Below are 13445 nucleotides of genomic sequence, written 5' to 3'. Positions count from 1 at the left end.
CCTTGAAATGTCTCTGTGAGACAGATGACAGTACTGACTCCCGTACTGGAATCAACCACCTGAGCAGAAGACTGCTGTGGGCTTAACTCTTCTCTCTGGTGCTCCCATCTGCATGAATTATAGCTTTGACTCTCAAGTCTGAAAGAGAATAACACTGTCTATTCACATTTGGTCTCCCCTTTGAGAAGGCAGAATTTTATTTCCCTCTGAGGTGTGCAAAGACTGAGAGCATAATACACGTCTTCAGTGTTGACACCAAATTCTGAAGTCTGTGGAAAAATGTTTGTCGGAGTGAGCTGCAAAGCATATCCTCCCTCACCTCCCACCCCACCACCAAGTCTCTTCTCACTGGCAATAGGCCCTCCTTGCTTTTCCACACCACTACATTAGTTTGATGTATTGATTCATTTATTCGCGTGAAGCAGCTTGTCTACCTCGCCTGTTACTTCGCTATTTACGAGGAGTTCACCACGGAAAACAAAACGAGATGCACAAATAAATCCTTCATAGCACACTGCTAGATTTCTTCTACAAGATTTCCTTTGGGATGCTATTTAGAAAAGCCAGTCTATTACTTTTGTAAAGTATGCAGTTATATTGACATAAGTGTCACTGGATAGCCATGAGATTGGTGTTTTCCTGATTTTGTGTCTTCACAGGTAAAGTCCTTGTAAGGTTGAAAGCATTAAAAGATACAAAACAATATTAAAAGCTATAATACAAGTTTCAGTATTAAGACTTTTGATGTCCATCTTAAGCTGGAACAAAGAGCTGTGATTCAGGGTAACAGAAACACTCATTCTTCTGTCACACATTGCTGTGATGTTATCACTGATGTTATTCAACATTCCAGTATATTAAAGCATTATGATACCTGGAAAATATTCACAAGTTGTCATCTTGTTCCTAATAACATCCTAGAGGCAAAAAGATTTCTTCCCCACATACCGACGTGCAAGAGTGTCAGCTTTATGACTCCTGCCTATGAATTATACCAGGAGGACTCGGTTTCACTGGCAAAAATTCAAAACCAGGAAAGTCAGGACAACGAAGTGACTTCAAAGGAACATGAGTTATTGGAAAGATCCTGCAAGTGCAGGCTAAGTATTCATCCTCAACGCGCTTCAGTTTCATCAGATTCCAAATTGCAGGAACCAATTATTTTTTTGTCACAGCAAATCTCTCATATCTCAGAGCCTGGCTCCATCCTGATGTGCAGCTGCAACTCTATCTATTAGTGTAAATCAAAAAGAAAAAATGAAAACAAAACCAACACCGACAAACCCACACTCCAGGAGGGACATTCATAACTCCAAAGTATGAATAAAGCCACACAGACCCTGATGCTGAGGCTGGCCCACCTTTCTGCAGAGGACAAGCTCTTAAAATAAATGTTACCAAAGCATTGAAATCCATTCAACAGTTACTCTAAGATGATTCTACTTAATGAGAGACTTCTCTTCAGCCACAAGTTATAAATAGGAACATTGCCTTTGCATAGTGTGAATCTCACAGCAAAGGGAACGGTTCTGGGGCAAATTCAGAGATTTCATCTAAGAGTGGATGATTTTATCCCATTTCTCACTTTAAGAAAAGAATGAGAGGACAGAAAAGTATTTTTCCCACCACGTGGCTCTCAGCCACATTAAGACCTACCTTGTTCCTGAGCTCTGTCCTGCAGCAGTGGAATGACTTTAGGAATGCCTTTCCTGCAGGCTACAGCCCTGCAAGTAAACAGGCAGGGACGGGCAGGATGTGGGCAGAACTTGGGAACTACTCTACCCCTCCCAGGGACCAAAGTAGCCTCAGAGCCACCACAAATGCAGAAGAGAGAGATGGTAAAGAAGGGCTACCCCTGCCGTGGTGCCTCCCATGATTGCTGCCCTCGCCTCCAGCCTGGCCCAGGACAACACAACTGGCACTGCTTAACACCCCTTCATCTGCTGACAGACACACCAGTGCCTGTCCCTGTCCCAGTGTCATCACTGGTATGCTGGGGGATGCAGACACCCATCTAGTTTGGATTGCTGCCTGGCACTCAGAGGTCAGTGGCTTCTAGTCTGTGACTTCAAGTATTCCCTGATGAAACTGCCTATGAAGGATATTGCCAGAAATGTTCCAGCTCACCTGCCTTGCTGCAGAGAGCAGGCTGACGGCATTATTTTTTCATGATATCATCATATACAATTTTAAAAGAAACATTTAAGTCATAATTTTAAACATACACGTCTTGACAACTATTGAAAGCAATAAAAAATTTATGCATTTCAAAAGTTATGCATTTTTAACAGTTCAAGTATCCCTTCTGAACTCATCACATCAGTGGAAGCCAACACAGTCAATTGTTTTTTTTAAATACCACACCCTGAGTTATGTGGTTCGGTCTTTGCTGGCTCTGCTGATTTAGTAACACAGCTCACAAAAAGATCAATGTTCAGACAATCCCACTGGTCTCTCAGCATACCTCTGAGCAGATTAAAGCACTCCATAATTTTTTATTGCAATGACAAAACCTTTCCCTAAATAAAGACAACGTGGTAGAAGCATCAATAAATTAGGAGTCATTTTCCATTTAAGTCTGCATAACACCAAGCACACCGTCGAAACCTTAAATCACACATAACTATTGCTGGTGGCAGAGCCCTTCTTAGGCCTCATGGATTTATTCCCAAAAACCATTAAGCCCATGAGAAGGACTACATTAATTTTTCTACCTCTAGTTCCCAGTGTTCAGATATTATTTAAAACACATCTCAAGGAATTGATTTTTATTGTCTGAGAAAGCATCCTTGTGAACAAGGTCAGAGGTGTTTCTCCAAACCCAGGTGATACAATGAAAGACCTCAGAGTAAGAGATGTCTGTGCATTATATAAAGAGTTGAATATAAAGTAATCTCTGAGTAATCCCTGAACGCTCATCCATCCAGAAAATCTACGGACTTTCACCAACAACTTTGCTCATTAAAATTTGAGATTTGGGATCCTGCAGCATAGGAGCAGGCACTGAAATAGACGTACGTGCCTGCCATGTTTTTATACATGGTCACCAAAGGAAGCAGTATTTACAATGTTTCATCTTATAACTTTCCCTTTGGTGGCATCATTGGTAGAAGATTAAAGTTTTTATTCTCTTCCAAGTGTCAATCTAATTTTTTTTTTCATTTAATAAGAAATTGGTATCATATTTCTCCTTTCTCCTAGAAAATGATAGCACAAACTTTTGAAAATTTGTCCTGGTATCTAATACTTTACAACCTCCTTTTGCAAATTTTCACTTTTATTTCCCATCCTTTTCACTTTTTGTGATTTTGTATACCCAGGGATGAAATTCGTGGGGGTTTTTGTGGTTTGATTTGACTTCTTCAAAAAGGCCACAAGCTTGTCTTTCGTGATAAATCATAAGCTAGAAAGTACCATTTCCTGTAAAATAGAAGATTTCACGAGTATTAGGACCCAAGGACAGTGCTGCTTCGATGTGAATTAGGTGGTTTAGATGATTATTAGCCCAATTATGATTCAAATACATGGGAAGAAGACTGTTCTTGGAAGCAAGCAACATACTAGAAATCTCTTTAAATCCTGTAGGACAACGGGGACCTGGTGCAAAGGCTACAGGACCCTCCTGGTCACTTGTCCCCTGCTCAGGAGTCTGGATGCTGCTCTTGGCGTTGTCTCAGCTCCCAAGCAATGCAAGAAACTACAAGATGGAATTTCTCAGGAAGAAAGGAGAGTTAGGCAATGAATAAAAAGTGCAGGCAGATGGTGACATAGATAGGGGTGGGTCAGACAAATCCATTCCCCAAATCTTCTTTTAGGCTGCTTAAGTCTCCTGAAACACAACTTGTGTGTATCCTCACCTCAGAACTTTTTTTCAGTAAGGGTCCCTGTTAGAGCATGTTGGGGAATTTTGGCAGGGGAACAATTCAAAGTCAGGCAGTGTGCCCATGGTGGCTCCTCCACATTTCTCTATCCTGAGTGAGCCTCTAAAAGTCCTAAACTTAACTGTTTCTTCATTCAGCCTTTGAGATGCCACCATGACCCAAGCCTTCCACCTGGATATATTGCCCAGCAAGTCTTTGTTATGAACTGAATTAGAAATAGGTCCTGGAGGGTTGAGGAAAGGGTTGTAACCAGTCTCTTCCTCTGTCACCTTGTCTTTAAAATGCCATTTTTTCCAACAGGGACATGGTCTTGGAAGGATTTCAGACGAAAAAGTTGTGGATTCCCCATCCCTGGAAGTGTACAAGGACATGTTGGATGGGGTTTTGAGCAACCTGGTCTAGTGAACATGTCCTTGCACATGGCAGGGGTGTTGGACTAGATGATCTTTAAGGTCCCTCCCAATTCAAACCATTTTTTGATTCTATTATTTCTTTAGCATAGGGTTACTACCATGACAGACCTAGAATTAAGCTCAGTTCAGGAGTCCAAGTCTTGTACCAAAAGGAAAGCCCTCCTGTACCATATTATCTCAGCTGGGACAGGAGCAGAGTGTTCTTTTTACTAGATATGATCCTCCTGTCAAAAGATTTTCCATCTAATAGACAAGATTTCACAAATTTCATGAGTACACAGCCACTAAAGATTCAAAGGGGCTAATAGTCTCCTCAGATTTCCTATTCTTCTGGAGGGTATTGAAGGAGAAAAAAACTCCTATCAACTTTGCTGCCATCCATTACAGCATCATGCCACAGAACAGAGAAAGGATTAGCCCTTATCATCTGATCAGGCAAACATGTTAGCTAAACAAGAAGAGCTGGTAATGAGGCAGAAAAGCTGTATGCACATTGACACAGATCCTCCCACCTAGGCATAGATCAGGAGTACGCATAATACCACTATTTCATTGAGAGACTCCATAGATGAAGGCCAGTTTTTAATTGACACTCTCAGTATATAAAGACCAATTTTTGCAGACTGCGTGGTACTCACAATAGAAAAAATCCATGCTCTGTGGAGCTTATTAATGACAAATCAGAATTAATAAACTTTATCTCATTTATAACAGGAATTAGTGAAATGATCATTTCCAAGCGTCCATTTTACAGAAAATTGTGTCATGTTCTAGGAACTGTTTTTGTTTCAATGCAGGAACAGCACTGGCTTCATGTCAGGATTGTCTGAAAGTTGCATTAAATCAACCCAAAGGCTAGTGTTCTCCAAAGCCAATTTAATCCCTCCTCCTACAAAGACCCTGGACAAAAGAGAGAAGAGCTTTCTTAAGATAATGTACAGTCCAACAGCCTAATACTTCCTATATCACCTTTACACGATCACACACTGAGCTACATGACATCCCTGCCACATCACGGATCTCCTGAAAGATCCCAAATCTGATACCTGGGATAAAACAGTCATATCACCCCTCTACAGGTATTCCAGACCCTCCTGCTCACCTAAAATGCCTGTTTTAATCAATACAAAACTTTTCAGCAGTGCTAATCTATTGACACGGAGATGCCACCGATATTTGGTCAACAGCCATGGTCACTCCAGCCTGGCTTGGGGAATCAGTCCTGCCTGTTAACTCTGCTGAGCCTTATTGAAATTATGAGGCTTCATCTGACCAAAAACAGAGATTTACAATGCACTTGTCTATATCTGAGTAAACCACCTGCCAGCCCTCTATAATCCACAGAGAGGAGTAGACACTCCTAGAGAGTAATATATTTTAAACAGGTCAGATGAATTATCCTGAAAAAACTCCTTTTTTTTTTTTTTTTTCACCATGTCTAAAGGTAAGGGGTGTCTGAGTAGGAGAATCTCCAACAGATATCCAAAACGAGGTGAGGTGAGCTATCACGACATCTTGTGCAGAAAAGGCCCATCTCCAGACACACACACTTCAGACTCTCTGCTCAAGGCAAACAGAGCCAAGAGAGGTTAAATGCCACACAAACCAGTGGCATAGCCCTTTACCCCATGTTATGCCCATCCATGCCATGGGTCATTGCAATTATTTAAGGGAATTGAGCATCCGCAAGTCACTAATGAAGAGAAGTTCAAAGGCATAGAGCCAACAGAATAAGCGACACTGGTTAACACAGAATTAGTCCTGCTTATTTCTAGTGGATTTTTTCTTTGTATTGTTTTTTTTACTTCTTTTTTTTTTTCTTTTTTTTTCTTCTGAATCCTGAAGACCTAAAAAACTACCAGCAATTCCTCCATTTAGGAGGATAGATTCCCCAAAACTCAGTGTTGGCTGGACAGGACCTACCTTAAAGGTCACTGCCTTCAAAAATACTCCCTGAGAGAGAGAAACAGTAAGCAGAACCATAGAAAAAAAAAATCAGGACAAACTGAAGTAAGAGTAAATAGTTATAAATTGTTTATCATGCCAGTAGAATCTGGTACAAGGATACTTAATGCTTTATCTGTTTTCCTACATGCGGTTATCAGTCTTGGCTCAGAAACTGCTGAAGGAAAGCAACAGTTCTTTGACTTCCCTGTGTCACCACATCTAAAATTAGCAACCTAATTTTATAGCCCACTCGCAACTGCCACAGGTTTCCTGGGGTCATGGTCCATAGTCTGGGAACAGCTGGTAAGGCAAGTGAAAAGGATGCTAAGGGAAGAAAATATGGCAGTAGAAATATCTACTGAAAAGGAAAAAAAAAATTAGTTGAAGATAGCAATAAAAATAAATAAAGGTGAAATAGTCAATTTAAAAGGAGAAGATAAAACTAGTCAGAAATATACAAAGAATTTGAGTGAAAAAATGAACAGAAAATGTACTCAGTAATAAGCCTAAGGGATGGCAAAGAAAGAAGACAAAATAAGCCCAGTTATAAACTGTTTTAATTTCAGGAATCAATCATAAAAGTACTTATCTGTATAATTAAGAAAAGCCTCCAGAAAACATAAAAACTGCTGTCAGAAACACTGTAGAGGTGGTTAAACAGCATAGTTAAACAGCAAAGCAGGGCACAGGAAATTGCCTTGAAACAACTCAAGGTGGCCTATGAAATGTCAGACTTGAACAAAGACTGTCAACTCATCTATCAGGAATGAGCAGTTCACTCCTGCCCCATCCTCCCAGGGCAGCTGAATAGCTGTAGATTCATTAGGGTATTTAACTTACTGTGGAGAAATGCAGTCTTACCACTGAAATGAATGAAGCCAGTACAAGAAGTGCTGTGAAACAGGTACCAGCTCTTGTTTCACTTCTAAAAACTGCAGTGATAATCAAGACATGACAACACAGATTACTTGCAGCCTTTATCTGCTCATGAAATTGGAATTACAGAAGTTCTGTTGTACAAGTGATAGTTAGTTTTACACTAAGCATGGAGCCAACAAGAATCCCTCCGGTACCTCCAGCTCTAAACTTTGCTGCTCAAAGAAAATCTTTGCAATCAATATGCAGAATGATTCCCTTTATAACAATCAATATAAACCTGGTTTCTCTGCAAAGAAATACCTGGATGCTGCCAATAGGCATGTGATTCAACATCGTTAAGCAAACAGCACTGAAAAATATTGCACTTGGGTAATAAGCAGTCCAGCCACAACCAAGTGTTGGCTTAGCTTAGATCAAAGACCACGAGTCCAAAACTATTAAAACCTGTCAATGGTTTAAGCTTGCCCTCAAATGTGAAGTGAAATATGGCAGTTTTGACATCTCTTATTAAAATCACTTAAGAATCAATATTCAGGACATAACAATAATCAAATCAAGTTGCTTAAACCTAACTCAAGGGATCCTTCTTTTCTGCAAAGAATCAAAGATTAATTTCTAAGGAACTGAATCAATGCAAAGTAAATAGATTCTGATGAGCTGGAGAAGGACAGCTTACATCTACTGCATAGCAGATGAGCTCTGTGATAACAGTACTCCCTGAGCAAAGGAAATCTAGATAACTGCATAATCAGGACTGACAGCACTTGCAAAATATGACCCATAATTCAGTTTCATTCATTCCTAATGAATTGCCAAGGCTAACACAGCTCAGAGAAGCTTTGTGACACATAATCAGATCAGCTCCAGGTTTGGCACGTTCTGGCCAGCTCTGCAGCCCCACACACCCTGCTGTGGGATTTTGACTCTTCAAGGGGCTCCCAGGACAGGCTGCTTCACTATTTCTGTAGCACAAGAGTTTTCAAGCCAGTGCCAGAGCTCACAGGCACCTGCCCACTCCTTATTGCTAAATTTCCTCAGAGCGAAATGGGAAGTTTTTAGAGAGTATTCATTCTGTTTAACAGAAAGAAGACTTTTAAAGTAAAAATTCTTGCAGAACTCTCAGACTCTTGTCACTGTGCACATAGGTATTTGCCATAAAAACCTCAATGTAATAAAGAATGGCGAGTCAGCTTGCTTCAACCTCCCAAGGAAAGAAACTTATTTATTTTTAGATTTCTCCTACCAGCACAAGTGGAAAAAAGCCACCTCATTACTTGCATCACCTGTGATGGGAAATTAATTTTCCACTAACCAACATATTTCTTGTATATCAATACTGGTTATTAGAGAGATTTTTTTGCTCCACTCCAGATTAAATCTCTAAGCTATACCACAAGTCCCTGGCAGGTGACGTACCCACCATCTACCCACCTACTACCAACTCTGAAACAGTTTTCTCAAAGCAATAATGGTATGTGCACACATTTTCTTTACTGGGTGAAGTATGAGCTATCCAACTGACCTTTTAGTGATGCTGAAAAATAAATATTATCAGCCCACTCCCACTCTCATATCCTAGAAATGAATGAGTAACTTTCCCCCCAGGCAGAATGATTGATCCTGCTTTGTGGCTCATATTCAGATGATAAAATTTTTCAGCCTGGCCAGTGGAGCTGGACATCAGGAGTAAAGTGGGAAGAGGAAATCAATGCACACTCCTCCCACCCCTCACCCCCAGCCAAACTTCTCTGCTGTGATTGCCAGCCTGGGTTTTTGTAATTGCTGTTCACAACCTCCCTGATAATCTGCACCAGCAAGGACAAAGATCATATGAAGGAAAAGTCCTGAAATGGAAAACAAGGGTTTGTAGGGCTCTTGATGCTGCCTTATTAACTCTGAACAGAAGAGTTGTAAGGAGGCTGTAGCGAGGTGGATGTTGGTTCTTCTCCCAGAAGACAAGTGATAGGACAAGAGAAAGTGGCCTCAAGTTGTACCTCAAGTTTACATTAGAGATTATGAAGAATTTCTTCACTGAAATAGTTGTCAAGTATTGGAACAGGCAGTGGAGTCACTATCCCTGGAAATATTTAAAATACATGTAGATGTGGCACCTAGGGACATGGTTTAGTGATGGACCTTCAGTACTGGGTTAACAGCTGGACTCAATGATCATAAGGGTCTTTTCCAGCCTAAACCGTTCCATTATTCTCTGATTCTATACTTCCCAAAAAATCAGATCCAGCTAGTTTCTCTTTGCAACTCAAATTCTAGAAATGCTGCCAACCGTAAGAGAATATATTATTCAATTAACAAGAAGCAAGAATACTTGGAACTAATATAAACCTTCTAATTTGTTTGTTTTTTTAAGAACTTAAGGTTAAAATTCATGTAACACTTGCTTCTAGTATTATCTCTTATTCTGACTGTGTACAGGCTCAGTGACTGGACAAAGGCTGCCAAAACAACATCCTCCATCCATGGTCTCTGACTACAGTTCAGTGGACTATTAAGCTGTAATGTTAAGGGAAAAATCCTTAACTTCACCTGTAATCTACTGATCCTTAATGACATTTATAGTCAAGATCATTAGGACTAAGAACTCCTCTCCCTTGAAAAAACTCAAATTTAGCAGGATTTAAAAAAAAAAAATAAATTGAAAACTAAAATAAATATTATATTACCTCATGAGACTTCATACTTGCTTGCAAAGGGCAAAGCAAGTCTGAGTGTATCTTGAGCTGTTCACCTCAAGACTTAAGACCTGTAAGTCTGCCAAGAGCACAACAGGAGAAATTTCTCTCTGCAAAACACATGCCTCTGCTTGGCTCTACTAGTGGAGCTGGGACAGTCATCTCAGCTGAGTTCTGCTCACACCAACCTCAGAAGCCTGATGTGATTTCCATTGAAGGGGATCACTAAACCTCCAGCAGCAACTGGAACAAGCCACTAGGAAAACACCAAGTAAAATCAAGTATTTGATGGAGGAAATTAACAGAATGAGCTTGTGTCCAAATATGACTAGGTTCCAAGGTGTCCATTTTCTTCCTCTTTTCCTGTTCCACCTACACTTGCTACAAGAATTTGGGCAAATGTTCCTAGTTCCTCAGTTACTGAGGAACTGAGTAACTGAGAAATCATTGAAGTTCAGTGATTTCTGTAGATGCTGTCTCCCTCTTTCCTCATTCCCCAAACTTGAGATCTCAGACTCCAAAACATGTTCGTAACAGCTGGTAGGGCATAGTACAGCGTGAACATGACCCAATAAAGACCCAGCATCTCTGTCTTTAGACTCATTTGGCCATGGAAAGACCTGCAGGAATGTGTCTTCTCTAAAGAGCCAGTCTTAAAGACAGAAATGCACTGCCACATTTCTCCACATTTCCTTCCAGTTGGAAAGCCTGGAAGGAGGTATTTCAGTGTCATGGGAGACAATCCATGATTAAAGTTCATGTAAGAATAATTGGGGAATTTGGCATTGCCTGAGCAGCTGAAATAGCCCAGTATCACCCACAGCATTCAGTCATGGTGGTGCAGACAAGATGTTGATATAATGCAAGCTTTTTCTTAGAGGTTTTGCTCCTCATTATGAGAAATGAGAAGAATTTAAGAATGGCTTTTAAAGAGGAGGAATTGTGATCACCTAGCAGTGATTAATCAAAACATGTTTTAGAAGAAAGCATTGCAGTATGACAAATTGAAATATCCTTTGAAGCCAAGATAATTATGGAGCAAATCTCAGAAATGTATTTTAGCAAGAAAGTTATCACATGCTGGAAACAAAAGCGTTCTTTTATTCCTATTATTTGCAGGATCATAATCTCCAGAATCAAAAGCTAGCTATGGCATGTAGCAAAGATGTTTGCTTAAAACTATATGAAATGCCAGCAGAAGTAAGAAAATACTTACGTATATGTATAGGTGCTACAGACATGCTCACCCACACATTGTCTGGGTCTCTGAGCTCAGAAAAACCTTCCCACAAACCAAAAAAAAAAATTAATCTTTCCACCTAATTATTCCTCTCTTAGGTCCCCATTGGGGAGCTCCCACCATAGTAACATGAGTCACATTCATGAGTCACACAGACACTTCCCTTGCAATAAGTCCTCCATCAGAAGTGCTATTCCAGCCCAAAGACTTTTGTCATTCATGGCACTCTTCTCACCCAAATTTGAGAGACAATCACTCAGACGAGAGATAATACTATTTTCTGATTAAAAAAAAAAGGAAATATTTGGCCCCAAACTGATTCCAGGAGAAAGAGTCACCATCTGGTTTAAAAACCAGAAGACCTTTTTTACTTCCTTTTACTCTGCAACATTTTGAGGACTGCCCTTCTGCAAGTTACTTGGAATATTTCTCCACAAAACCAGGTGACATTCCTCAGTTGATGGGCTGCCCATTCCTAAGCTCTGAACTGGACTCTTAACTTCTCTGTTTCACCAGAAAGGATGCCAAAACAGCTTATTGCTTCCTCTTAGAAGCAACAGCAATATAACACAGTTATTGAAGATGCACAATGAATCTGCAATACTTTCTCATATAATAATATTCCATAAACACTTCACTGATGCAAAATTCAATATATATATCCATGTACTTGTATGTTCTTATAGGAATTTACTCAAGAACACCATCCCAGCTGTGTAAAAAGGACCGTACTATTTGTATGTTCAGAATAGCAGAATCTTGGTGGAAAATATGACAGTTGGTATGATTGAAACGTTAATAAATCCACTAAAATGCACTCTTCGGAAATAAAAAAGTCATGGAACTTTTGAAGTAGAATAAACCTTAAAATCACCTGTCTAACCTATTTGAGACCCCCCCACTACTATTTTATCAATTAATATCCATACAAATTCTCCCAAATCAGATGTCTAAACAGGCTATCATTGAAGAGAAAAAGGAAATTCAGGCATGCACCTAGAGTAATCCTGGTTGGTAATTAAGCACCCAGCAACACAGACAGATTTTGCAGGTGCATCTTCCTAAGAACAATTCCATTAGTGTCCACACTGCGCAGATGGGCTGTGTTATTTTAAGGTTTTAATCAAAATATGTGCAAACAGGCACAGCACCACGTGCATACTAATGCTGTGAAGTGTCAGCTGTGAAGCAGCCAGTACACTCTTTTAAGAACACTAGCTATGAAAAAACACAGAAGTGAAGGAACTGCTGAATTAGGCGGTTTAGAGCAAGGCTCAGAGGCTACAGCTAAAGTGATGCACAGCAGATTAGTAATAAATGTGAACTGAAGACAACATTATCCTGTTAGCACAGTATTCTCACATACTGATAGAAAACTGCAGTGTCACACAGACAGAATATGAGAAAGTGTTAAGCCTTCAAAATCCCAAGGTATTAATTAATGATTAGGAAAACCAGTTCTAAAAACAGTGATTGCAGTGTAATCTTGACATCTGTGAACCTCCTGTCAGCTCCAAACGTTTTCAATGGCTTTTCTCAATGAAGACATTGCCCATCCCTCAGCCTCTGCATTATCCCTTTCAGTGAAGGCAAACTGCATCCTCTAATTCCAACCTGAGGGCTGACCAAACCTGATTCAGGTGACAGACTCACCTGGCAGACTGTGGTCTGAAAACTTTGTTGACCACATAAAAAAAGTAAACAAATGCAGATTAAGAATAATGGAACACAGTTCCTTCTGGATTCTCTTTGTAAGAGACAGATCCTGTTCCTGCATGTCCACATAATTTAAAAAAAAAAAAAAAAAAAAAAATTCTTCTGAATTTGGGTTTCCTCTCTGTGCAAGGGAAAAATGAAAATAAATGGATACAGCAGAGGTTGTGTTCAGAGTCACAGTGCCCCGGGTGCCAGTCTTGCCAACCCAAAAATGTCCTCTTACCTGCACAAACACAGCACCACCCAAAGTGGTGCCTGGTGCCCGGCTCCTGAGCCCAAATGCGCCCAGCGGGGACTGCGGTGGCGACGGGCGGGAGGTGCAGGAGCGCAGAGACAGACACACGGACACACTCACAGGCACACACGGACACACTGCTCCAAACCCCTCTGCTCACACACCCACTCACAGGGACATGTCAGTGACACGGCGGGGATGGGCAAAACGCTGCATCCTCTGCATACCCACCCCTGCCCCAGAGGGGGAAACCAAGGGGAGGAAAGGAAGAGAGAAAAGAGAAAGAAAAGAGAAGAGAGGAAAGAGAAAAGAGGAAGGCAGGAAAGAAGCAAGGAAGGAAGGAAGAGCAAGGAAGGAAGCAAGGAAGAAAGGAAGAGCAAGGAGGGAAGCAAGGAAGGAAGGAGGGAAAAGAATAAAGGAAGGAGAAGGAAGAGAAAGAAAAAG

The 13445-nt window shown here is 40.6% G+C and overlaps 1 protein-coding gene across 1 annotated transcript in view; it reads right to left on the bottom strand.

Annotated features, from left to right (window-relative positions):
* COL22A1 (collagen type XXII alpha 1 chain) overlaps window positions 1-13072 on the bottom strand; it is a 224706-nt gene extending 211634 nt beyond the window's left edge. The window contains exon 1 of the mRNA XM_050324956.1: window positions 12990-13072. The gene's annotated coding sequence lies outside the window, so the exon portion shown is untranslated. The remainder of the gene's footprint in view (window positions 1-12989) is intronic.
* Window positions 13073-13445: the final 373 nt, after the last annotated feature.

The sequence above is a fragment of the Myiozetetes cayanensis genome, unplaced genomic scaffold, assembly GCF_022539395.1.
Source record: "Myiozetetes cayanensis isolate MyiCay16 unplaced genomic scaffold, myiCay2020 scf1, whole genome shotgun sequence".
NCBI lineage: Eukaryota > Metazoa > Chordata > Aves > Passeriformes > Tyrannidae > Myiozetetes > Myiozetetes cayanensis.
Note: the sequence above shows the minus strand (reverse complement) of the source record. Positions and strands in the feature narration are given on the sequence as shown.